General features: G+C 38.7%; 1 long non-coding RNA gene across 2 annotated transcripts in view; it reads left to right on the top strand.

The window, feature by feature from the left end:
• LOC116072636 overlaps positions 1–27,551 on the top strand; it is a 74,565-nt gene that overhangs the window by 35,300 nt on the left and 11,714 nt on the right. Inside the window, exons 1-2 of one of the 2 annotated variants that reach the window (XR_004111535.1) lie at positions 21,390–21,851; positions 21,980–22,145. This is a non-coding gene — a long non-coding RNA (uncharacterized LOC116072636). Of the gene's footprint in view, positions 1–21,389; positions 21,852–21,979; positions 22,146–27,551 lie in introns of those variants that run through there. The other variant, XR_004111533.1, reaches the window with a different exon arrangement.

The raw sequence follows: 27,551 nt of genomic DNA, 5'->3' as shown, positions 1-27,551 counted from the left end.
CAAACACACACACACACACACACACACACAGGGAGAGAGAGAGAGAGAGAGACAGAGAGAGAGACAGAGACAGAGACAGAGAGACAGAGAGAGACAGAGACACAGAGAGAGAGAGAGAGAGGGAGAAAGAGAGAGAGAGAGAGAGAGAGAGAGAGAGAGAGAGAGAGAGAGAGAGAGAGAGAGAGAGGAGGGAAGAAGCATCAGAAGTTCTCTTTCATGGCTGGAGCCAGAACTATGGACATCTCCTGCTTCTCCTTTGCCAGCAGCTGGTGTCTGGTAACTGTGTTAAGCCCAGATTTGGGCATACTGGAGGAGACTCACTGCCAGTTTGCTAGTATTTCAAGTTCTGGTTATCTTTCCTAGGCTGTCTGCTACTATTGACTCTGCAAAGTCCTCATGTAACTGCTCTAGGTTTTACAATTGTAAACCCTGGTTAAGATAGGAGACAGAGTGTGAAGACTCCATCCATATCTGATTGTGAATTTGATGAGGAGGAGGGTAAATGATGGGGGCATGCGCTGCTCCTTGACTGTAGCTTTCCCAAGCTTTACATCCTTGCTTGAAAAATAATTTCTACAGTCTACATTAAAATTTTGGAGGAAGATGTGGGTACTTTTGTTATTGAGCAGCCCTAGTTGTATCAGCTCATAAACAAAACCTTAATAACCACATTAGACTGGAGAAATGTATTTTTTTGTTACTTCCCTTATTATTAAGGCAAATGGACTGGGAGTATACCTCAGTGGTAGAGATTTTTGCCTAACATGCAAAGAAAACCTTTGCTCCCAAGAAAATACACACAGAGAGAGAGAGAGGGAGAGGGAGGGAGAGAGAGGCAGAGAGGCAGAGAGACAGAGAGACAGATAGAGACAGAGACTGACTTTTGAAAGAGAAAAAAATATACAGAGATTTTCCCTCTCTTCCTTTCATGTATCCTTATGCCTCATTGAAGATTGAAGATTGAATCACTGAACTATATGCATACTACTATTTTTTACTTTTTGTTTTGAGACAAGATCTTACTCACTTTTTAGCCTAGGCAGCCTTTGAACTTAGGGTCTTTGTGGCTCAGCCTTCCAAGTAGCTGGGATTATAGGCACACACAATCAGGCCCAGGCAAACGCAAGAATTTTAGGAAGTCTTTTCATTCCATCTTAGAAAAAGGACCATGGAGATAATGCTTCTGTGACCAACACAGGAGATTCACTCTCTGCTGAATGAACAGGTACTTCTTTCATGAGAAGAGTTTTGTTGTACGTGTTTCATAGGGTCACATCTGGAATTTAGAATGTTAAATATGTTTATAATGCCTATAAAAGTGGTTATTGTAGCTGTAGTAGTTAGTGAGGTTCTGGGAACAAGTGTCTCTGAAAATCTCAAGTAAGATAGAAATGCCTATCTTGATAGGGACTGATGAAATGATTTATGGTGTTCCCAGGGTGGTAAGGATATTCAAATACCTGATGTTCCTGAGGGGCGGGGAGCAGGAAGCCCTGTTGTGGAATTGCGAATGGAATGTTTTAGGGAACAGGGGTTTGCATTTCCAGGAGTAGGGCGGGTTACATAGTGAGAAGGTCTGCCTCCAACTTGAGCCCACTCACAGGATGTCAGCTGAAGTGTGACTAAGGGTCATGGCCACGCCACGTGGCAAGCCAGCTGGATTCAAAGCAGGGGCCTCTGGCCACACATCCTGAGTTTCCATGGTCTAATGTAGTAGGCTTGAAAGAAAGGGTGGATGCAGGATACTGGCAGGGGACTGTGCAGTGCGTGGGCAGTAAGTCTTAAGTGGCAGAGGGTGGAGATCACAGCATTTCATATGCTTTTCCTTTGATACCTTTTAAAGATATAGCCTACAGTATGCAAGGACTTATGCCAATGTCTGCTTACAGGGATCTTACAGACCTCTTAAATACTTTTGTGTTCGTAGGAGCACAAGGAAAATTTTTATATTTGGGTACCATTTATAACACATATAGAGATGTAAATTTAGATTGAGAATTTGTGGTCCTGTTCACATTTAGCAGTTTTATTAGGAATGATTTTGAAACCCTTTTGTAATTTTCAAATGTAGACAGCTGTAAAACAGATTTCTTTCAACCTTTCCTTAGAGAAGGGCTGTTCAGAATGTTTAGCAGGTTAGGTTTCAGAATTTAAGCTGCTTTTATGGTCTTGACATGCATGCAGTTTGACAGATTGGATTTGCAATTTGAGGAAATGGAATGTATTTTTAATCACAGGAATATATTCTACCCAGAGAATATAGGAGAGTGTATGTCAGATTTCAGCTGTAATTAATATTTCACTGGTGACTTTCCAACTACATAGCATGCTTTCACTTGAACAATTTCTAGCGTTTCCTGAGTGTAAAATGTGAAGAGTCTTAGAAAGTCATCCTAGAGTTCATACTCATCCTTGATTCATTTAGGATCTTATAGAGGATTCTGGCCTAAATTCTCAATTTTAAGAGAAAAATTTATTAGGAAAAGCTATAAATGTTCAGTATTTTATATACCCCAATAAATTATATGATATGCTAGGAGAGAAGTGAGAATCACCATAGAAATTAGGGTGGGAGGTTGTAAGTACTGGGGGGGGGGTTATATGTGCTGCTATTATTAGATATCCTTATTGAGAGTGCTATGTTTTTATGACTACCTAGGAGGGTTTCTTGAAGTGGAAAAAACACTTGAAATATTTATTTAGTTCAGGTTCTTCCTAAAACTTAAGAATCCTTTCTATGGTGAGAGATGATAGAAGATAGCAGCATGGTCTTTAGTTGTATTCATTTTGGATATAGTGTTACTTTTGAAATTTATGAGCTGGTATTGGAAATCAGGTGCCTGGAAGGGACATCTCGAAAAGTAGAAACTGGAAGTTTACTATCATTAAGGATTTACGTGTAAGCTCCTTTTAAAAACATTTTCATGTTTAGGATACACTTACTCTATTTTTCTCAAGCTGCTTCCCCACCCCTATCATTTTGCCTGGAGCTCTTTGTCATGGAGGTGATAATGAGCTGGTAGTCAAGTCTGTATGTAAAGGCCACTATTAAATTGCCTCTGAGCCTTAAGTAATGCAAATCACTGAGGAGCACTGCATTGGATTAGCAGTAAGGAGATTGTGGGTAAGCAGAAAAACCAGTGAGATGACAAAGACAAATGTATCTTACTGTAAGGACACTGCTTTTTGAGCATCATATGATATTAATATAGGCCAATTGTTGAGTTCTCTTTTAAAAAGATTTACTTTTTTTCATTTTTATTTGTCTATGTGTGTGCCCATGTAACTTTATGTGCACCGTGTGTATAGGTACCCATAGGGAATAGCAGAGTGTTGGATCTCTGGAACTGGTGCTATAGGTAGTTGTATACTACCTGGTGTGGGTGTTGGAGATGAAAAGCTGGTCCTCCAGAATTGAAGCAAGTGCTCTTAACCACCAAGCTACCTCTCCAGCCCCACAAAGTTCTGTTTTAAGTGTCTAGATTGTACCTTGGGTTGCAAGGCCATTGTAGTTTAGAGGCCCTGTGTGCTCATCCACCCCCACAACATTTTCTCTTGTATAGTATCCTAAGTAGCCAGAACTGGAAAAAAAAAAGCTAACATGGATTCTGGAACAATCTTGTCATTATTAGACATTTCAGAATACTTACTGCAAGTTAAAATCTCACTGAAGAGGTAGGACATAGCTTATAGGAGAGGAGAACCTTAGAAATCAAAGGTAAGGTTTTTGACAAATGGCACAGTAGGGAAGAGGCTCACATAGTCTAATGGTAGTTTGTCCTTCAAACTAAAAGTATCTCTCACCACGGGAAAGTACACCTGGGATGCTGCAGATTAGGAACTCAGGAGTGTTCTGATACAAGTCTCGCATGTTTAAAGAAAATAACTATGTTTTATACAACATGAAGTTGTTTATGCCACATTTGTGTTCTACCAAGTCATCTAAAATGATTGAAATAGACAAGACAAGGGAGTGAACATGGATTTCCTGCAGCCCCATGTACTATTCAATGTAGGAATTTTGAGCATCAGAAGAACTACTCTCTGCAGCATGCTATAGACACATCCTCCTTCAGTAAGAGGAGGGATTGTCACTGTACTGAGTGAGAAGTGGTTAGTAGACAGGGAGTTAGGAACTTTAAGGGCACTAACATGGAGAAAACAAAGGATGAGACCTAATTAGAACTGAAAGCTGCTGGCTTTATACAAGGAATGGATGTTATTCTAGTCCTTGGAAAAAGAAATGATAACTCCTTTTCTTATTAGATATTTTCTTTATTTACATTTCAAAGAATATCCCTTCTCCTAGTTTCCCCTCCAAAAAAAAATAAACCTGTTCCCTCTTCCCCCCACCCACCCCACTCACCAACCCACCCTCTCCCACCCTGGCATTCCCCTACACTGGGCCATAGAAACTTCACAGGACCAAGGGCCTCTCCTCCCATTGATGACAGACTAGGCCATCATCCTCTGCTACATATGTAGCTGGAGCCATGAGTCTACCATGTGTACTCTTTGGTTGGTGGTTTAGTCCCTGGAAGCTCTGAGGGTACTAGTTAGTTCATAGTGTTGATCATCCTAAGGGGCTGCAAACCCTTCAGCTCCTTGGGTCCTTTCTCTAGCTCCTTCATTGGGTACTCTGTGCTCAGTTCAATGGATGGCTGTGAGCCTCTACTTCTGTATTAGTCAGGCACTGGCAGAGCCTCTCAGGACACAGCTATATCAGGCTCCTGTCAGCCAGCACTTGCTGGCATCCACAATATTGTCTTGGTTTGGTGATTGAATATGGGAAGGATTCCCAGGTGAGGCAGTCTCTGGATTATCCTTCCTTCAGTCTCTGCTCTATAGTTTGTCCCTGCAACTCTTTCCATGGGTATTTGTTCCTCCTTCTAAGAAGGATCAAAGTATCCACACTTTGGTCTTTCTTGAGTTTCTTGTGGTTTGTGGATTGTATCTTGGGTATTCCAAGATTCTGGGCTAATATTCACTTATCAGTGAGTGCATACCATGTGTGTTCTTTTGTAATTGGGTTACCTCACTCAGGATGATATTCTCCAGATCCATCCATTTCCCTAAGAATTTCATAAATTCATTGTTTTTAATAGCTGAGTAGTACTCCCTTGTGTAAATGTACCACGTTTTCTGTATCCATTCCTCTGTTGAGGGACTCATAGAAAAGAAAGTGGTGAAGAGCCTCAAGCACATGGACACAGGGGAAAGTTTCCTGAACAGAACACCAATAGCTTATGCTCTAAGATCAAGAACTGACAAATGGGACCTCATAAAGTTGCAAAGCTTCTATAAGACAAAGGACACTGTCAATAGGATAAAATGGCAACCAACAGATTGGGAAAAGTTCTTCACCAATCCTATATCCGATAGACGGGCTAATATCCAATATATACAAAGAAATCAAGAAGTTAGACCCCAGAGAAGCAAATAACCCTATTAAAAATAGGGTACATAGCTAAACAAAGAATTCTCAACAGATGAATACCGAATGGTTGAGAAGCACCTAAAGAAATGTTCAACATCCTTAGTCATCAGAGAAATGCAAATCAAAACAACTCTGAGATTCCACCTCACACCAGTCAGATTGGCTAGGATAAAAAAAATCAGGTGATAGCAGATGCTGGAGAGGTTGTGGAGAAAGAGGAACATTACTTCATTGCTGGTGGGATTGCAAACTGATACAACCACTCTGGAAATCAGTTTGGCAGTTCCTCAGAAAATTGGACATAGTAGTACTTGAGGACCCAGCTATACCACTCCTGGGCATATACCCAGAAGATGCTCCAACATGTAATAAGGACACATGCTCCATCATGTTCATAGCAGCCTTATTTATAATAGCCAGAAGCTGGTAACTCCTTTTTTAATTATGGCATCTGCTTTGACATCTGAAAAATGATTTGTGCTCTCTTCAAATTATATTTAAAGAAAATGCCAACATGTCTCTACTAAACATATAATTAACAAAAAGTATAGGAAAATAGAAAAGAACTAAATTAAAGATAATTTTCATATCTTTTCAGAAAAATGTGGAGATCTAGAGATTAATGATGCAGTTAATTGAAGTATATTAACTTTTATCTGGTAATCATTTAACTTTTATCACAAGAAAGAAACAAATAGAAAATTATCTTAAGATTATCTCAAGTTGATGAATTGGCCTAGGAAGCTGGCTTAGTTTGTAAAGTACTTGTACCATAATCATATGAGCCAGAGGCTGGATCTGCAGCATCCATGCAAAAGCTGGGCACATCAGCACACATCTGTAACCTTGGTCCTAGGGAAACAGAGACAAGTGAATCCCTGGAGGTTGCTGGTCAGCCAGTCTAGCTGAATTGATGTGTTCCAGGTTTAGTGAGATACCCTATCTCAGAAATAAGATAGAAAGAAGTGTCTAAGAAGACACTGGACCTCAAACTCTGGCCTTTACCCACATGCACAGGTACATGCAACACATACACTAAGAAATGCACCTAATAACCCAGGAGCACATTCTTTGCTGTTTTCTGTAAGAATCCCCATTCTAAAAGGCAGGAGACAACCCATCCCACATCTTAGCACTCTTGTAAGTCCAGAGACACATGCCATATTCCATCACCTTGACTTAAAACTATATAAATATTCCCCATTGACAGCATGGAGTTGGTTTTGTTGGTGGTGATTATTGCTTGTTTGTTTAGTTGTAGCACACAGTGCACCTGTTGGAATCTCAGTCCTTATATATGCTAGGCAGAACTCTGCTACTGATATAGCAGATACTGATGACCTCCAGTTATCTTGTTGGAGGAAAACCAAAGAATATTGGCATATAATTTGCTTCCTAATGTAATATCTGGCTTGTTTGCTGATTTTATGTTATATTTTGAGCTCATACATATGTTAAACCTTAGGCATTGAAGGAACTCTACATATTTTTTAACTCTATATACCTAGAAATAATATAGTATATTTCTTGGTTGAAAAACTGAGAAATTGGACCTGGCATGATGGCCTGTGCCTTTAAGTCTTAGCATTTAGAAGGCAGAAGCAGGCAGAAAACTGTGAGCTCCAGGCCAGCCTGGTGTATATAGTGAGTTCGAGGACATCCAGAACTACATTGAGAGACCCTGTTTCAAAACAAAACAAATCAAAAAATAATCCCCACAGCCTCAACCTGGGAAATGGGGCTCTTTGGACCTGTGTCCTCACATGGCTAAGTTAGGAAGATGGGGCTGTGGAGAATTGCCTTTCCTGGCAAATAGAGTCCATGTTCCATTGTCAGTCCTGGCTTGCTTTCATGTTTTGTCTGTATTAATGGATTTGGCCTTTAGGAAGGGGATCTTGCTTGAGATCTCCCCTGTTTCACAAGCTTCTTCTCACAGAGAACTTTTTGTGGAATGGGGTACCTTGGGTGAGATCTGGGTCAGGATATGGGGAGCAAGACTCCTTACTTGTAATGCCTGAGATATGCTCTTTGTGGACCAACTTTGTGTGGCTCATTGGCCACACCTGCAGATATTTCATTCTCTTTAGGAATAGAAATGTAGGCACAAAGACTAAGTCATTTTGGCTGATGGGGTACTTCATACGTGTAAATCCAGAACATGGGGGAGGTTGAAATGGGAGAATGGTATTCAAGGATAGCCTAGGTTATTGAGATTATCTGTCTTTAGAAGCGAGTGGGGGTGGGGAGAATGAAACAAGAAAAACAAGGAAAGTGGTAGTACAGGTCCTTGAGTCTTCTATTGCTGCCAGTCATGTTCTTTTACTCTTTTCAGGCCTTCCTGCAGTATTACACCCAGCTCACCCTTGTGTCTTGGCAGTTCTTGCTGCTCATTCAAGTGGTGTTCACCTTAGTCAGTACACACCTGAGTATTCTGAAGGCTGAGTACTGTGGGAGTTTGAAAGTAGGGCAGGCAACAAAGAATGGAGCTGCCAGCAGGGCTCTTCTAGCTTCTGGCAGGAAGTTTGCCTTGGTCCAGGTTACCATGTTGGGCTACTTACCCACCCACCCTACTTCTCATCCCCCAGGTCATTTGAAGAAAGCATGGAGAAGCTGAAGGTATGCTTCCCATTCCTTTGGATTCCACATGCTTCCTTAGATGATGTACAGTATTCCCCTGATCTGTTTGCTGTGGTGTTAGGGATAGAGCCTACGGCTTTTGTACATATTATACCATTGTACATACTAGACCAGAGCTACATACCCTGTCTGATCTTTTCTTACTTTTATTTATACTCTCTGTGAATTATGTTTCTACTGTCTCAGTTGCTAGCCATGGGACTACACATTGTAAGGTTAAGAGAAAATTATCTTTGTCAAGAACAAGCTAGTATTTCTGTGGTCTTCAGAGCACATCATGTGTAGGTGATACAAATATACAGTTTCATGTGCTGAGACATCATTTCCCTTTGTTTGGGCACATCTGTTCTTTGTTCAGTACTAGAGTTTTGAAATGGAAACCAGTTCATGCCATCTTGTTCTATTTAGCATCTAACACCAGTTTCTTTCCATCTAGGGTAGAACAGGTGGGGACAGGTATGGCTGAGTTATCACTGGGAGTTCTTAGTCACCTGAGATGCGGAAGGCAGGGAGGGCTGGTGTGTTGATGAGATTTTTTGTAGAGACCACACTCCTCTTAGGATTTTCAGCTAATAGGGATGAGGATATAGTTCAGTAGTCAGACACTTGCTTCAATACACTATCCGCAGCAACACTATAGACACACCTGAAAACCCACAAAAGCAAATCAGTGAACCAAATAAAAGAAAGAAGAGAAACAAGAAGATAGATCCTGTATCTTTACAGCCACACAGCTTCACTAGGTAAGCTATATGTCATTTCAAGGGGCTCCAAATCTCATGATAAGGGGCAAAGATGGCAAAATTGAGAGTTGGTGGCCTTGCTTCACTTGCAAACCCACTCCTTGTTCTTGCTGAGCTTGCTTAGATCTGTCTCTTTTCATAGTGGAGAGCCTTCAGAGGGCCATTTCCCTGCAGGGTACAAGGTCTTCAGTAATTCATTAGACAGTGTTTTATGCCATTGCTCCTCTGGAGTTCCAGAAGAGAACCTCAGAGGTGACAAGGACAAAAGGGGCCTGAAGCAATCCTACAATCTATTTCCAGTCTCTCCCTTCTAAAATGTGAATCATATGCTTCTAATCTTCACTACAGCTGTGTTGGCATGTTGAAACAATCTAAAAGTTAGTTTTGCAACTTAAGGGTTTTTTTTTTTTGCCATCAAATTTTATAGTACAAATTCTGTAGTACAGTAGTGTCCTAAAAATATGTAACATTCTACTGATCTGTTTTTGTGGTTTTCCTGAAAGGTTCTTGTACTAATTCTTGCTAATACCAAGGTTACACATCCTGTGACCAGTAGAGTTGGGTAGTGCTGGCATTTGACCTGAGCAATCTGTGTTCTGAACCCCATTTGCCTGTCCTTATCTGGCATAAACTAATTCAGGTACCCCAGATTTTGTGTATGTATCCTTGATAACACCCTAAGAATTTTGATTCTGTTGTTCATAGGCAACAGGTATATAGAATTCTTGCAATCAGTAAATGGCAATTTCATGTGCAGTTATGTTCTATCTAGTCTTCAAGATGCTTGGTGGTTGGATATTATGTGTTCAGTTCCCAAGAACTCTAGTCAGATTTTGTTGTATAGCTACAGATAGATACTATTTGGTGCTTGCTAACTCTCTGGGAGGTACTGTATGTTGCTGTTCCTGTTTATTGGAGCCATGTCATTCATGGAGACATGTTCAATCTTCAGTTTAGAGACAGATCTGAATAAGTTGTTTACTTAGGTGTTTTCAAGCAATGTGTGCTGCTAAAGTTGTTGTGACTTTGGATTAGTGTTCTAAACAACAGTCTAGAATATTGATATTCTAAAATATTGATGTACTTTTGCTCAGAGTTTGTGTTTCTTAACAACAACGACAAGCTAAACACCATTGATTACTCACATCTCTGCTGAACACTTGGAGTTTAAGGTTTGCTAGATACTTCAGTCTTAATCACAGATTATTAGATTATTCTGGGGTATATTATCAACTAAGTCTTTTGTTTCATTGCCTTAATAAACATGGATTGAGGCTGCAGGCTTCTTTTGGCCAGTGTGGCAGCAGCAACAATAAGTAGCCAGACAAGAGATCAAAGTAACCCAAGTCTGAAGAGAACTTCTTAAACAAAGTCATGGCTTGGAAGAAAACTAAGTGGGCTGTACCAGTATATTTACATGTGTGCTCCTCTGAGTTACCTATTTTGCCTTACTGGAGTGAAGGCTAGCCTCATTAAGCTCCTGAACTTGACCTGTGTTCCTTTGTCATCTGTTCTACCACCTACCACCCACTTCCTTCCTGAAGCCTCAGTGTCATTTCTCTTTGTCTGAGTTGTTTCTTAGGACTGCCTGGCATCCTTCTTCTTCTATGCTCTGTAGGCTACTCTATAGTTAAAAATGGTGCCCCTTCTTCCCCAGTCAAGAGCACCCAGGACTTTCACAGTTGAAATTCAGTATGATATAAGTGGTTCCATACTGGTTCTAGTGTCCATCAGTTTGCCAACTGATCAAATGCTCTTCATTTTGATTCCTGATGCCACTGATTCCCTAAAGGATATTCCTTGCCACTTCCTTTTGTACTTTTTGTATTAGTTATAGTTTTCTTTTTTCTGTGATGAAACACCATAACCAAAAGCAAGTTAGGGAGGAAAGGGTTTATTTGGCTTACACTTCCATATCTTAGTCCATCATTGAGGGAAATCAGGACAAGAACTTAAGCAGGGTAGGAACGTGGAGGCAGGAGCTGATGCAGAGGCCATGAAGAGTGCTGCTTACTGGATTGCTTCCAATGACATGCTCAGCCTACTTTCTTATGGAACCCAGGACCACCAACCCACAGATGGTGGCACCACCTACCATGGACTGGGCCCTTCCCCCATTGATGACTAATTAAGACAATACCTTAGAGCTGGATCTTTTGGGGACATTCTTCCACTTAGGTCTTTCCTTTCAGATGACTCTAGCCTGTATCAAGCTGTCAATAAAACTAGCCAGTACACCTTTGTTGAGCTCCCTATTGTGGCACCAAACCCTTCATATTTAAGGGCCTCAGTCCTCCACCTACCATTTACTTCTCTAACATCCTTCAATCTCAGCACAGACCTAAAGAAATGGAACAAATCACTTGTGGCCTAAAACTTCTAAATTGTGAGCCAAATGAAAACCTTTATGTAAGTTATGTCAGGTAGTTTGCCATAGAACAGAAAGTAGGGTATTATTAAAACACCCTCCAAAGATCCTTGGATAACTCACTCACATGATCAAAAACTTTCTATGGTTTTGTTTCTTAGAGCTAAGGATTGGTAACTGTTATGACTTATCCAGGAAGCCCTGTGTAACCTACTTCCCTGTGTCTGTCCAGCCTAACCAGACTCATTTCTCTCTTCTTTCTACCATCTTCATCCTGCTGTGTGACACCAGACTTTGTACTAATCTAATCCCTGAGATATATTTCCACCTCCAGTTCTTTCCTCTCTGTCATGCCCTCTTCATTTACAGCCCAGATATTTATGGAATCTGCTTCCATGACAATTTAGTCTGCCTCTAACTATCCCTCCCCTCTTCTCCCTGAACACTTTATCACTAACTAGTCTACTTTGTATTTCTTTGATTCTATTTCTTTTCCTTATAGTTTGGAAACTCCAGACTATATTACGTACACCCAGCGTTGTTCCTAGGAGTTAGGAAGAATTTGGTAAGATGTTGAATGACTTAATGAGTATACAGGGTAATGTGGTGAGAAATAGATAAGGAATGTAGATTTACTCAGTTTTAGAGGAAAACGCACAACATGTATATTTCACAGAGTCTAAGGGGATTTCTCTCAGACACATCCTTAGATCTTACCATTTCTAAAATTGGGATGCATGTGGCAGTGGATGGGACACCAGTTGTTACCTGCTCAGCACTGATTACTATAGAGCCAGTGTTTAGTCTGATATCCATGTGTTTGCTTGACCATATATGTTGTCTATGTTCCTAGTTCTGTATAGATTGGCTGTCTGCCTGTTATAAGATAGGCTCTCAATATAATTCTTTTGAAAGGGAATTTTGTTGACTTTGGAATGGTAGTACCCTTATATATTCAGGAAAGCATGATGGTGGTAGGGAGAGAATTCAGTATTAGTGAAGTTTAGAAAATGACTGGGACTCTACCTTTCAGAGCAACACCTTGGAAGGTAGAAGTAGTCAAAGCTGTTTTATGGCCCATTACCACATTACTTATAGACCTGCTGATCCATTACAAGTAGTGAAGTAAAGGAAGAGGATATTTCTCAATTCCTCAGAATGAAGTAATGAAAAACTAGTTTGGCCATCAACCCTGTCTGTCTTTACGGCATAGTTAAGTGGCAAAGTGTGTTCCTTTCCTAATGGTAGTCTGAAAGAATAGATTTTAATCAAACTAGTAGTGTTTCAGCATAGATGAAATTGAATCATAGAACTCTAAAGTGAATTATGAATTTTAATTTTTTCCATTTTTTGTTTAGAAATGTTCATATTTCAGTTTCCATGAAAGAAACTGTTGCTGTTGCACTACTCTGAGAAAGATAAATGCTAGCCAGGTGTTTGTAAGGATTTCTTGGTTTCCCCATCTTTTTCTTTTAACATTGGGACCATTGGCAAGATTCGACTTTGCTTGTTGTGATTAGTTTAAGGAAAACTCTTTTCAGTAAGTTTGCTTCTTTTGAAAAAGCTATAGGCTATTAAGGCAAGAGGACATGGCAAAGAGGTCTGGAGTTTCCAGCATACAGTTCTTGACCTGTGATGACATCTTTCACAACTGTTACTTGCTGTGGCTAGATTATCTCATTCTTTCAAATGGCTTTGCTAGGTAGTGCAATAGAGATAAAAGGGTAGTTTGGTCATAGCCAGTAGCTACATCACCTTAGAAAATTTCCTGATTTTTGAGGTCAGACTAGAAGTATACATTATTGTCACAACATGTCCCAGCTACTAAGGCTTAAATGGGAGAATTATTCCTAGAGTGAGAGACCCTGTCTCAAATAAAGGGTTGATTTTTGGCTCATAGTGTCATTGTGTATGTTGCTGACACAGCAGGAGCTGAAGGCAGTTGGTCACATTTTATCCAGAGGCAGGTATTCAGTTCACTTTTGCTTTTGTTTTTGTTAAGGTTAGGACTACAGTTGACATGGTGATATTCACATTCAAGGTGGTCCTTCCCTCTCCATTTGTACATCCCTGAAAACATCCTCACAGCTGAGTCTCCTAGGTGGTGATTTCAGTCAAGTTATCAGTGAAGATTACCATATCTAGGACATACAAGGACCTGGGTTCCATACCTGGTCCTTCAAAACCAGGCTGGTGTGCCCCCGTACTTCATTCAGCAGGCAGGCCCCTCTGCACTACCCATTGCAAATGTGTCTTTAATCTTTTGGTAGTTTTGGTTTCCAACATTATCCTGCTAGTTGATTTGCCATAGAATAAATGATTCTGGTAGTTTGGTTATATGCTGGATAAGAGTAAATTAGGGTAAATTAGGAGGTGGGTAGAAAGGTACATAGAAAATGGAAAGTGGGGACTTAATAGGTTCAAGATTGGGAACTAACCTTTATTATTAAAATGGAATTCTTCAAATAAGATAAAACCTTTCTTTTCATGTTTCCCTTTTCCATTTTTAGGATATTTTTTAATTGAAATAGAAATACTTCCCTTTCCCCACTCTCTTTCCCCCTTCCCACTACCCTCCCATGCCCTTTCATTCTTAAGTTAACAGTCTCTCTCTCTCTCTCTCTTTCTCTCTCTCTCTCTCTCTCTCTCTCTCTCTCTCTCAGAAATATATATATATGTATGTATATATGACATATATATATTTCTGTGTATGCACACATATTTGTAAATATCTGCCAAGTCAGTTTTTGTTGATAGTGTACATATGATTGGATTGGAAAACTAATTAGGGGCCTCATCCCTGGGTAAGGCTGATTTCCTCCCAACATTCATTAGGTACCTGTAGTTCTTTGTCTAGGAATGGAACATCCCCTTTCCATGTTAACATGTCCACTGATAATGCCATTGTTCTGGCCATTTCTAGACAAGCATTTCACAGCAAGCTTCCTGGTATTCTGGCTCTTAGAATCTTTTCACCTCCTTGTCCTCTATGTTCCCTGAGCCATAGATGCAGGAGGTACGATGTATTCATGTCTATTGGGTCTAAGCTTTCTATGGTCTGTTGATTTCTGTATGGTGTCCAGTTGTAGTTTTCTGTGACGCTTTCCATTTTCTATAAAGAAAGGCTTCTTTGATGAGGGGTGGTAGCTACTTATTTGTGGGTATAAAGATAAGATTTAGAATGTAGTAAGGAATCATACTGGAATTGGCTTGACAGAATGTCAAAATAAACTCAATCAGCTTCCAGGGCTAGTACTGAAATTTCTAGTACTGGGACTAATTTCACTCCTGTTGAGTGGAGCATAAGTCCAATTAGGCAACTGTTGAGTACCAACCACTGAACCTTTATGCATATGTACCATGCATAGATGTCACTACTCAATAAGACCATTAATTGCTTTCATCCCTTGTCTATGAAGCTCCCTTTTTTATTTTGATTCATTTCTTGCTGTTTCATTCGTGTTTTCTGGTATTACGTTGTTCTCTACCTATCAAAGATAGATTTCTAGAGTAGATGTGGTTTGTTTTGTGAGGGGCATTAGTATGCTGACCACCCTATTCACCACTTTTTGCTTTGTGCTTCTACTGACTCTTTTACTTTGTCAATTCTCAACAAAGATCACCACTCTACCACTGAATATCCACTGTCCTTGACCAGATTCATGTTCTCCAGGGCATGTCTTTCTTACTATATTTCATCTCTTATACTTAGTGATCAATTATAAACAATCTGGAATTCACTTCCACTTAAAATCTATGGTCCCCCTGAAACCTGTGATTTTCAGCACTCAACAAATGCTTGGCAGCCCCTATACCCACCCTAGCTTACTCTGAATACTTAGTGTAGTAGAGAACAGAAAGTATCTAAGCAGGTTGTTCAATGACTCTTCTGTTTAGGGTGCTTTTACTCTGGGGATTGATGAGATCTGTTTTGATTTTTCATCTCACTGTTTTCCCCTTAGAAGATCTACATGTGTGTGTTTATGTGTGTGCAGGTGCATATGCATGTATGGAGACTGGGGGTGGCCTTGTCCATTTTTGTTTGGATACAGGGACTGTCACTAGCCTGCAGCTCACTAAGTAGGCTAAAGGAGGCTGGCCAGCGCACCCTAGGGAGCTAGTTGCTCTAGCTCACCCAGCACTGGAATTACAGATTTGTGCAATTTTTTTTTACATGGGCTCTAATGACTGACATTAGATCCTTGTGCTTGAAAATAAGTACTTTCCAATTGATCCATCTCCTCAAGTATAGAAATGTCTTTTATCCGTTTACAGCAAGAATAGAACAGGATGTGGAAAAATTGGATTTGAGAGTATTGTTTCTGTGATATAGAAAATCTGAGATTGTGAGTTTGGAGAATGCTGACTGAAAAATAAGTCATATAAGCTTGGCAGAGAACTTGATGGCTGAAGGGGTAGATAGCTACATTGGTGAGTCTGAGAACAGATGTGGCTCATTTTATATAAACCCAACAGTGATAGACAGTATATCTTGACTAAGATTTGTTATTGTTATTCAGACAGATTTGCAGATAGGTAAACTTGGTTACACAAATTGCCATCCACAAAGAACTCATTGTTACTCATTAAAATTTCTAAGTCAAGGAAAACAAAGAACCCCAGAAATTTAAAAGCCTTGGCATATTCAAAATTGTCTTGAAATAATATATTAGAGACTCCATTAAGGGTACTAGTACAAAACTACTATCCTATAGAAATGAACTTTGGAAAACCTAACAATGTGACAAAAGCACTGTCCTCTTTGATCACTATGGATCATTCTGTAAGGAACTGGATTTGTATAAAATATTGCCTTGTTAGCTCTGTTGTTTAGCACAACAGCAAGTATAGCTAAGTGGTAGAGCACTTAGCTAGCATGCCTGAGTACATGGGTTCCAGAGTCAACACTTTCAAGGGGAGAAAGGCCTCTTTAATTCCTTATTTATATCTGCACAAGAGCAGAAAATACTAATTTGGTTGGTTAAAAGCTTTTCTTTTAAGCTATCCACTTTTCATTTAACAAACGGTCTCACTGTGCCTACATGGACTGGCTTCAAACTCAGCAATTGACCTGCCTTTGTGTCCAGGTACTGGAAGGTGTGGGTCTGCAGAGGGATGATCCTCCTCTACATATATTCCTGTGTATATTTCTAATAGCTCAATTTGTATTTGATTTGGGTCTACCTTTTTCTAATTGTTCCTAGTAAATATATGAGTCCGTGAGTCCTGAGAACTCATATGTTTGAGTCTAAGGTTCGTATGATAACTTTCTTCTTACTCCAAACTATTAAGACAGAGATACCCACTTTCTCCTGAGTGTTTGTCCCACTAATGTAGTCATCATTTCCAGTGGGATGCTTTTGAGAGGTTAAAATCATTTTCTGAGTAATCAATCTTACAATTCTGTATTTTGTCCTGGTCTCTACCTAGTATTATCTTGTGTGCTTGTCACTAACCTTCAAAACCAAAGACTGTCTCACAGTGGGCTATGAAGTAAGTCTTGTTTCTGAAATATATGTGCAAAAGGAATTTTATTCTTTTTAGAGAAGAGCATTATAATGGAGTTGAAACTTAAGGGATTTTTGTCAAGGATTATATTGATTAACAAGTGCTCTTTCATCTTTTGGACAGCTTGTGAGAAAGCAGTGATTGTAGTTAATTTTTAGTGAGTGTCACATAGTTGATAATTGCTCTGATTCATAATATTATTATATTCTCTTTCCTTCACCCACAGCAAAACAAGCTTAATTTGATTTATATCCTTAGGAAGAAGAAAAAACCCTAAGATTACTCACATGGCATGAGTCAGCTTTTGGCTCCTTTCTCTTTCCCTTCTCCTCCTCCTCTTTTCCTTCCTCTCCCTCTTCCTCCTTGTCCTCCTCTTCTTCTCCTACCCTGCCCACTCCTGTATTCACTTCCACCCACAATGTTGTTGTCATCAAAGAACTGAGTCAATTCGTTCTTTAAAATGGGTGGGGACAGGAGACAAGTAATAAAAAATTTTCTGAGTGAAGTATTCAGCTTCTGGGTGAAATCACTGCAAGAAGGCAGGCAGCTCTTTCTATGAGATGAAAAGCTTAGAGCACAGTCCAGTTCTCATAAAGACATGTTCCCAGTATCATACATAAATCTGCATGTAGTTTATGTACATGTTTGTCAGGGCATTCATGTAGCCTAGCCAGGGAGGCATGTTCCTAATTCTGATAACTGGAAATTTTATGTAAAATACACATGAAGTTAATGTGCTCTGAAAGTAGAATATTTTGCTAAATAAGACGTGATTCTTTGGTGTTTTGTAGCCAGGATCTCACTCTGTAGCTCAGAGTGAATTTGTATTCCTCCTGCCTCTGCTTCCAAAGGCAGGGAATTATACACATGTATTATCATACTTGACATTCTTCAGATTTTTGATTGTTACAAAATACAACTGATGAAGTCACTTTATTAGCTTGAATGAACAGTGTGACATGGAGGCTTGAGGCTGTTCTTGCCTCCCTTGGAATTTAAGAGATCTATTGGGGGTGGCTGCCCAGCCTTGGTAATGTGGTGAACATCACTGAAGCAAGATTTTTGTTTCTTCATTGTATTTTCTTGTTTATGTTTATTCTCCAGGAGATGAAAAACAGAAAGGAAGTGACTCTCCCATGTTCCTTTAGGCAATACCATCCCAAGGCCAGTATAGGATCTTGGGCTGTTTGTGCTCACCTTGACCTATAGTTGGGGTTTCTAGAACTGAAAAAATCAGATTGTTTAGTATTTTGGTTTCTGACAGAGAGAGAACCCTGTGCTATTTCTCCAAAGCAACCTTTTAGTTCAGAGTTGAACTGGATCTCTACCTCTAACCCAAGCTCCCACCTAAAGGGGTGAATCCCGGAGCCTTATACAATACTACCATCTCTCCATTTTGCTGTCTTACCCCCATTATGCTTGATCACTTGCTCACACTTTGCCCTTCAGCAGAGTACAGTATTTGAGGATCTTCACATTTATAAAGTATACTTGTACCTCAGAGATGTCTGCCTGCTATTTTTTTTCATCCATTAACTATGTCACATGTTGACTGGAAACTATTAGCTTTTGTTACCAGAGGGCTTGTAAGATGGTTGAACTGCTTCATATAGCTTTCAGGTGGAACCAGAGCTTCATGTATTCAGAGGAAGTAGAATTTCTTAATGAAAGATAATCTTACAGAGAACATATACTAAGGTTCTTCACTCAACTGTCTGAGCCTCCCTTAGGGTAAATGTCATGGGGTTTTATGTGTTGGCCTTATAGAGGAAAACAAAACAAAAGAGTAGATCATGGGTCTACTCTGGGTCTGTACTCATTATCGCTTTCATTAGGAGCTGTTTGGAGGTGCTCTGCACCATGCCCAGGACAGTACTCTACCTTGAACAGGGCTATAATGTTCTTCCAGTTTTTTGACTCATTTACCTTTTCCTGGCTGCTGACAGTTCTAATGTCTTGACCTATCTAGGCCAACTAGAATGAGAGTTCTGTTTTGTTATTGTTGTTGTTTTACTTCATTTTGTTTTGTTTTAATTTTGAGGCATGGTTTTACCTAGGCTGGCCTTGAACTAACTCCTTATCATCTTGCCACAACTCTACACAATCTTCCATGCTCCTGTGTGTGCTGCAAGGCAGGCTTTTTGTCACAATGCTTGGGCAGCTATGGGAGTTTCAGAATGTCTTTTCTGACTGGTTCCATCTTGTCATAGCTCTCTTCTGCACTGACTTTAAGGATACTCCAGAAAATGTGATGGGAAAAGCTCAAACAGATTCTGAAATGCTCTATAGAAATAATGGCTTGGTCAGGTGTTTGTCATCACTAATAAAGTAGTTTTAAATGTTATTTTTAAGTGATAGAATAACTGCTGTGTGTGACTCAAACACCAGTCAACCCTTTTCAGTTCAGGTGCAAAGCTAGGAATGGAGGAACCAAGATTGAAACACCAGCCATTCTCCAGATTTTTAAGAGATTTTATATGTGTTCCATGTTTCTTCAGATGCCAGAGTTTTGGTTCTTTGATTTTTATTAAAGTCTGCTTTCACACTCTGTGTTAGTTTCCATCAAATGCTAAGTAATTATAGACTTGATGTTTTCTGTGTACCATGGAAAGGTAACTGTCTTTAAGCTAATAAAGCTCTATTTGGAAAATGACAGGGGCTAGATTAATATATCCCTGTTGAAATATGAACAGGTTTTAATAACTAGTTGAAAATTATGTGCCTGTACTTAAAATAGAAAGACTTAAAGTATAATTTGGAAATGTACTTTCAAGTAGTTTTTAAGTTTAATTTCTGAAAACTGATTTCCTTATGAAAATTTAGAGTAGTGTTTATTCCAGTAAAAAAACTTACAGGGGAATTTTTTTACATATTTATAAAGTGAATGATCAACTTGCAAATTAGCTTTTTTTTAATATTTCCATGTGTGTATCTTTTATGTGTCATCTGTGAGTTGGAGAATTAGCTTAGCTATTTGCTTTGTGTCTTGAAAATAGAAGGTATATCCTACATTGTAACATAACTAGTTATCCATCAAGGTTTAATCAACAGCAAAAGCCCTCATCAAAGCAGTTGCTGACTTTGCTCAAGGTTAAAGGAAGTGTGCTGAAAGAGATAACTGTAGTTTGACTCCTTGCCTGAGCTGTTCAAATTGTGTGTGTGTGTGTGTGTGTGTGTGTGTGTGTGTGTGTGTGTGTATGTGTGCATGCGTGCAAGTCCAGGGGGATTGCACTTATTATTCCATTTCTTCCTATCTCTCAAATACCTGAGAATAATTGACTCCATGCATGTAATGCCACTCTCATCATGGTAGTTAAACATCATACTGAATAGGAGACTAGGAAGCAGTTTATTTGATTGGTATTTCCCCAGAGACTATTTGGTGATTTTTTTAAGGCTTTTATCTTCAGCTATTAAACAAGTTGACATCAAAAGACTATTCAGATGTTGGGGTGTGGTGAGGCCATTGTTGAATTTGTGAGTCTATGTAAGTGACTCAGGTTAGAGTGCAAATTGCAGTACACACAAAAGTGAAAGCCTGTTACACGGCTCGGCTCTCAGGTCCCTGACCACTTCCTGAAGAACCTGCCACATGGGCCCCAACAAGAGATTTAAAACTGGGTTCCTCCCATGGTACAGACACAAGGCAGACCTGCATGTAGAAAACCTTTTCCCCACTGTTGTATGAACTTGACTGTTCAGTGGCCTTAATTGTAAAATTTACAGCATATGGCTCTGAAACATTACATATTAGAAAGTGGGGCCAGAGCTTAGCTGAGGCTTAAAATATAATCTCGGAGCTTTCTTGTTTACATGATTGAATGCTTTGAAACCCACTAGAACATGCATTCTGATCCTTAAATGCATGATCTAGAAAAGAAAAATGAGAAAAAAAGGGAGCTTGTCAGATCAACTACAACCAACAGTCTAATAAAACTGAGTCATATCCAAATGGGCTGTACTTACACTACCCTCCCATTCTGGGGAAAATATGGGCGGGGGAGGTAGAGTGAGTCATCACCTGGTTTGTTTGACATATGCTTCCTTCCATAAATTGGGAATGGCAAGCAGCACAGTGCTCTGGGCTTGCCTTGGAGAAATAGCTATTGCAGTTTTGCCTGAGCAAATTGGGCGTCTGGTTTGGGAAGAAGAGATTGAGTCCATGATTTTACTTTAGATGTCAGGAGAGGAATCCAAACAAGGAACCATTTTCAGAGTAAGTACCATTTTCAGAGAATGAAGAAATGGTTAGGGTGTTTGTGTGTTTTTCTGAGGCATAAGTGGTGTTTAAGTAAAATTTGGCATATTAAAATAAATTGGCAGCTACTTCATGAAGTGGGGCTTGTTTACTTAACAAGAGTGATCTTGATATGAACAAATGAAAATGGAAGGGGACATGATATGTAGTTAGCATAAAGATTGTCCCAAGGATAGTTAAATTTGTTTAATTTTTTAATAATTGTCTTTAAAGGAAATGTGTTTGATTTAGGAATCCTCTCTTGGGGCCCTTTGTGGAAAGGGAAGAGAAACTTATGCACCTCTCTCATCTGCAAGCCTCTGTGGAGCTGTGCAGAATGAAGCTTAGAATGTGAAATTGTCGGGAAGATTGTCAGAAGTGGGATGAGCAGTTCATTTTTAGCTGAACTGAGTTTTAAAACTCAGCCTCTGCTTTGGGATTATTTTTTAATACATGCCAGACATTCTTTTGATTCCCATCTTGGCTGGGTCTCAGCTCCTTCTTTGTCTGCGTGAGGCTAGGGTGTTACTTGTTTTAAAGCTCGAGTTGTCACAGCCGGGGCATTTTCTGTTTTGGCTTATGACAACCCCCCCTTTTTCTGAATGAGTGTCCTTTGTATAACCCCAGTAATTCAGAAATTCTACAGGCATAGGGACTGCCCTGTCATGTGACTTAGGTACTAGGTGTTGGTTGCGATTGGTCAGCAGCTAATTGTCAGGTCCCTATAAGAAGTCCGGGGTTAGAAAACTGTCCACTCTCCACTCTCCCACTGGCTGCTGCTATCAGGAGCAGGATGGGGGTGAGGACTGTCCAAGGATTCCTCTGTGTGATAGATGGCTGCAGCTGTGGGGGTCTACAAACCAGTGCAAGACACTGAGATTTCTTGTAGCTGATTTGATCAAACTCTGGCTTCCAGAACTGGTAACTGTCACTTTAATGCAGCTTACTGATTAAACTGAGAAAAATGTAGCTGAAAATTTGTGCCAAGAACTTGTGTGGACTTATTCCCTGTCCCCCTTTTCCCTTTTGTCTGATTCATTTTGTCACAGGAATGAAATGCAGATAATTCGTTAGCAAACTTTTGTGGGAAAAAAGTGCCTTGTGTGATCAGAACAAAGCCATTTTATAATCAGATTTACCAAGCTGAGAAGAGGGAGTTTCAGCAAATGGAAGCTTGAGCTTTCTGTCACCAGGAAAGACTGTTATCCAGAACCGGTAAGTGAAAAGTGGCATTGTCCCTAATAGATATCATATGATATGTGGGAGAATTGCAAAATTGTTCACAGATCCTTAACAAGTATGTAGAACAGAGAACATATAAACAAAGGTAGGGAGTTTAAAAGCAGGCAGCCCCACAGTATAGCATACAGGCTGAGAAGGTACCTGGTAACTAGGAAAACAAGCTGTGTGTTACTAGTTCAGTCAAGCATATGCAATAGAACTAGATCTTACTATTTGAACATGGCTTCCTTTTCAGTGGGGCAAAGTATGAAATCAAAATGGGCTGTTTACTTGAGTTGCTACATTAACTTTCCATGGATAGAGATTTGCATTCAGTCTGACTAGCAAGTTGAAATTTGAAGAGATACTTTCAGAATTAGTCGGCTCCTTTGCTTCCCCACTGTGTCGGATTTTATCTAGAGCTCTACAAAATGAAAGTTGAAGCAGTGCACCCAAAACATCTCGTTGTGAACGGCAGATTATGGTGGTCATAGAATTTGTTTTGTATTAATGCCATCCATGATTTTAAGATTGTTCTGTTTGATTACATTACTAAAGCAAAAGGGTGCTGATTTCTATATAGTACATAACATTTTGAAGATGGTAATGAACAACTAAATCTTAATGGTGTGATACCTGTGTATCTGCTTGCCTCTCTTTCTCTAAAACCTGAAATTCAGTTTTCTTGTTTTGAATCTGAGCTGCTCCTATTCCAGCAAAAGACAGTAAAGCTGTGACTATCTGTGTTCCAATGGACACTAAGATAGCAGTTTTATTTTAGTGTGAATGTTTGGCTTTGCTGAAATAAGATTGTGTAAAGGTTAAGGCCAACAAGCAGATTAGGATAGTAGGTGGCTGCTTGATTTTTGCCTGTTTCTTATTGGTCAGTAGAACTAATTATGCAATATATACTTAAAAAGAATTAGATGGAAATATTTTAAGTGTCAGTAATTATATAGGTATTCTGGGCAATCTCCATTTATGAGTATAAACAAGCAATTATGACATGAACAGAATTGGGCTTTGAATTATAAAGGGTGTAATATTATTTATTTTGCTTTAAGTAGCCCCAACTAAATTAAAAGTTGAATGTACATTCTTGACTTCTGGCTCCTACTCTGTACCTTTTGAAATCATAAAATCCTCAGCTTAAAAAAAGAAAGCCATAGCAGGATAGCAAAGCTGCCAGTTTCTGTTAGTTGAGTGGGCTGCAAATGGGAAGAGAAAGATGAGTATGTTGGAATCTGTAAACTGTGCCCCCTACACACACTTTAGGGATCTGAAGATCATTTTTCTTAGGCTAATAGCTCCCAAGACTTCAGTTTCAATGAAAAGATAAGCATGGCTGTGAGGTGCAGATCCCGCTGTAAATCATTACATTGGCATTGCAAATTTGTGCAAATGTCACATGTCATTTGGCTTAATTAAGGTGTGCCCTCCTGACATACATGAATTTATAAGTTTGAGAAGGAGACAGAAAAATGGTAAGAAAACATGAAAATATTTCTAGTTAATTTATATCTTACTGCTAGTATATAGTCAGTGACTAATACTTATTTTCACTTCTGTATTTCATGTAAATACTTGGATAAAAACATGGTAATTTAATATTGGGCTAAATACATGCAGGATAGGAAAAAGACTATATAAAAACTTCAGATGTTTCTCAGACATTTAGAAGCTACTGTCTTGAGTGATTAAAAATGGAATAGAATATAAATTGAAATAGTAAATGCTAAAAAGAATATCCCAGAAGAATTATCCAAAAGTTTCATCTTTAACTTTTAGTTTGTCATTCTTTGTTCTGAGTTTCTTATGTTTAAATTTAAGTCTAAAAGCACTGCTCTGCATTCTCTCCCAGAGTTACTGAAGGCATTGGTATTTTGGCATATTTGGTCTCTGTGGGTTTATAAAACAACAAAGTGAAAGGAAGCCATTTGAGAGACATACATCAATCATTTCTACCTGATAGTATTTGATGAGTGTACTGTACACCTTCAAAATTTTGTGTGTGTGTGTGTGTGTGTGTATGTGTGTGTGTGTGTGTGTAAGCTTACTTTGAAGGGGAGCCTTAAATCAACAATAGCTATTTGTTAGAACCCAGATAAGCCTTGAAATGTTCTCTGACAACTGAGAAGTTAAGTACTGAAATATAGCTTTAAGGTTTCAGTTCATAAATGGCATTCAGATCTTCTGCTACAGTCTCATTGAGTAGAAGGATAACAAGAAGGGGAAAACCATGAGGCATTATAATGTTCTCGATTTTTTCAGGCCTTCTTGACTTGCTTTTGTATACAGGATCACCATGGACTGGGAGGCATAGGCCTTGAAGAAAGCTACAGCTTTAATACAAAATCAGTATGTGAAAAATTAGGAGAGATAAGTACCAACATATGGAGTAATGAGTAAAAGTCAGCTTCCATGAGGTTGTACACACCCTTTATCCACAGCTGACCAGCCATGAGAAAAACATCTTGAACCAATTATTGTAGGCTCTTGAAGAGCTGCAAATATTTCTTTCAAATGCAATGTGGAGAGAATTCCTTTGGTAGCAGCAGAATGGCTTACCAGTTTGCTATAGCATTTATTCCTATTCCCCCGCCCCCAAGAACAACTACAGTGGCTTCAGTGTTCTTGTGAGACACATGCTTTCCAACTAACTCTTCATTTTCCATTTCCAAACTTTTGTCTTCTTTTTCCTATGGAATAAATAGGAGTGTATTATTAAGCAGTCATAAGCCCTAAGCATTCTATCTTACATTCAAAAATTACTTTTAACATTTTTTAAAAAGAGAATTTGAGAGGTGTTTATGGAATGAATTTGCAGGCTGAGAATCTAGAAAACACCATATCAGAGCAAGAGAATGTTTAGATTAATATGTACCACAGATTAATTATGCACTCTTGCATTTTCCATGCCTGAAGGTATTTTCATTTCCGCAATGGTCTTAGCAATTTATTTTGTCACTTGTACCTTGAGAATTAGTGAGAAAAAGATTTCAGTTGAAGGTTATCCCTTATTTCATAAATAGAAACCTACCAATTCTTCTAAAGTCCAAAAGATTTTGACAAGTTAAAAAACATGTTCATGAACCAAATTGATGGCAGATCCTGACCTGAGCTTATGTGAGTCCACTTGTAGTCTTTATTTAGCTTACTAAGTCTGTATGTTTTATCAGAGAAATATTCATGTACTTGATTCTGGACTAGAGTACCAAACTTCCCCTGTATGTATGTATGTATGTATGTATGTATGTATGTTAAATAATTACCCTCCTTATAAACATTTATAATAATATGAGTGTTGGAGTGCCAGATAAGGCTTTTTGATTCTTAAATTACTGAATTCATAGTATATGTTAGATATTTTTCTAAATATATCCTTGGTATCTAGTTTAGTGCCGACCAGTTCCTGATAGATATTAATATAAAATGCTTTATATGTATTAATTGTAAAGCCAATATGATTGTTATTCCATTTTACTCTAGAGAAAGCAGTGCACAGAGAAGTGAAACCAGTTGCCCAAAATGACATAGGAAGGAAATAATGGAGTCAGGATTTGCAAGCACTGAAACTAGGCTGAGTCAGAGAGGTGTGTCACCTGCTTCCTGCATTCCTGCTTACCTTATGCCTAGTGTCATTCGAAGGTGATAGTGATATCACCATTCTGGTCATTAACAGGGTCCCCTTCCTCCTCTGTGTGAAATGTTTGTTCACAGGTCTGTGGTGGAATGGACTATGGTTGTTTCAGGGATCCAACCTCCTTATTGATGAGTCAACCTGGCTTTTTTTTAATTGAGAAAAATTAAGACAAAAGAAATAACATTTTGTTTTCAACTGCAAAAGAATTTTTGTGTACAATTACAAAAAGTCCTTTCATATTTATTTTCTGGAACTTTTTACCCAGAAAGGTCTAGGCTGTTAAGGGAGAAAAGCACACCTTAGAGGGAGAGACACTTTGGCACAGGAGTAATGCTGGGTATATAGTAAGTGCCTTTGGGAAACCCAGCAGCCCAGGAAATTGAACTGCATGATTGAATCTAGAAAGGGAGACTTCTAAATGTACTTCTTAAAAAAGAAAGAAAGAAAGGAAGAAAGAAAGAAAGAAAGAAAGAAAGAAAGAGAAAAAAGAAAGGAAAGAAAAGTTATACAGGGTGGCTCTCTTGTCCCTCTGTTTCTAGTCATTAAAAATAAGCTTTCTAAACCTCCCCATTTTATGTCCCTGTGCCTCCTTCCCTGCTTCGTGTCTCAGCACTTACTTCCTGTTGGCATGTTGTGCAGTTTACGTCCTTGCTTGCTTGCTTGCCGTTTTAGTAAACCACTTCTGTTATTGTTGGCTTTGAACACACTTAAACATTTCTGGATCTATATATATTTTGATCTCTGTCTTCAACTTAATTTCCTTATGTACATTTCAAAATGCTATTGACAAGAAAAAAATGTTGATGACTAATTCTTTTTACTGTTACATACTGTTTTTTATAATAATAGTTTTGAAAACTTATTTCTCCTAAACAAACTGTTTAGATTACATGGTTGAAATTTGGAAGATAGGTGTTTTTATTCAGAAGGAAAAATCCAACTAGTTTTGAATGTAGTTACAATATATATAATTTAAATGATTGCCCATTTCTTTTCTTGATATCAGGAACAATAAGAGTTAAGGAGGGTATGCAAAGTAATTGCCATTTTATTAACTACTTTTAGAGATGAGCAGCTGAATTAGAACATATATTTCATCTAAAATATCCTACCTAGTAAACTACCCTAATTTTTTTTGAAAAAAATGATCAATATAAAACAATTGCTATACAGAATATATATTTAAAATGTTAGTAATTTAATCTTAACATCTGCTAGCTCAACTTCTTAGGGTTCAAAGCTGTAACTTCTCTTACTCCTCATTTATTATAATGTATACATTCTAAAGTATTTAGACTAATATAAGACATAAAGCATAGTACATGTGCTACTAGCTGTAAACTATGTTATATAAATACACTGCTACTTTTCATTTCCTTTAGTTTTTCTGAAGAATCAAATTTGATGCATACAAAAGTTGGATTTAATATCTGTGTAAGTCAGTATAACAGTCAAAACATTTGCTTTTCTTAGGTACTGTAAATAGCTATTATAAGTAGCACCTATTTTGTTTGTACTCACTTTAAAATATTAATTTAAATATAGTGATAACTTTGTGTATAAAAAGTAATATAGCTTTTCAGAGGTACAGGGTGGAATCGCTTGTAATGAAGGCCAGGCTAAGGTTTCATTTAAAAGCATATCCCCTTATTGCCATGAAAAAAAAATGATTTCCTGAAATAACTGTGTGTTCTGCTGGAGACCTTGACCTTGATATTGATGTTATTGGAATTCTTCTGCTTTAAACATTTTTTAAA

This window comes from Mastomys coucha, chromosome X (genome assembly GCF_008632895.1).
Source record: "Mastomys coucha isolate ucsf_1 chromosome X, UCSF_Mcou_1, whole genome shotgun sequence".
Classification (NCBI taxonomy): domain Eukaryota; kingdom Metazoa; phylum Chordata; class Mammalia; order Rodentia; family Muridae; genus Mastomys; species Mastomys coucha.
This window is presented reverse-complemented; position numbering and strand designations above follow the sequence as displayed.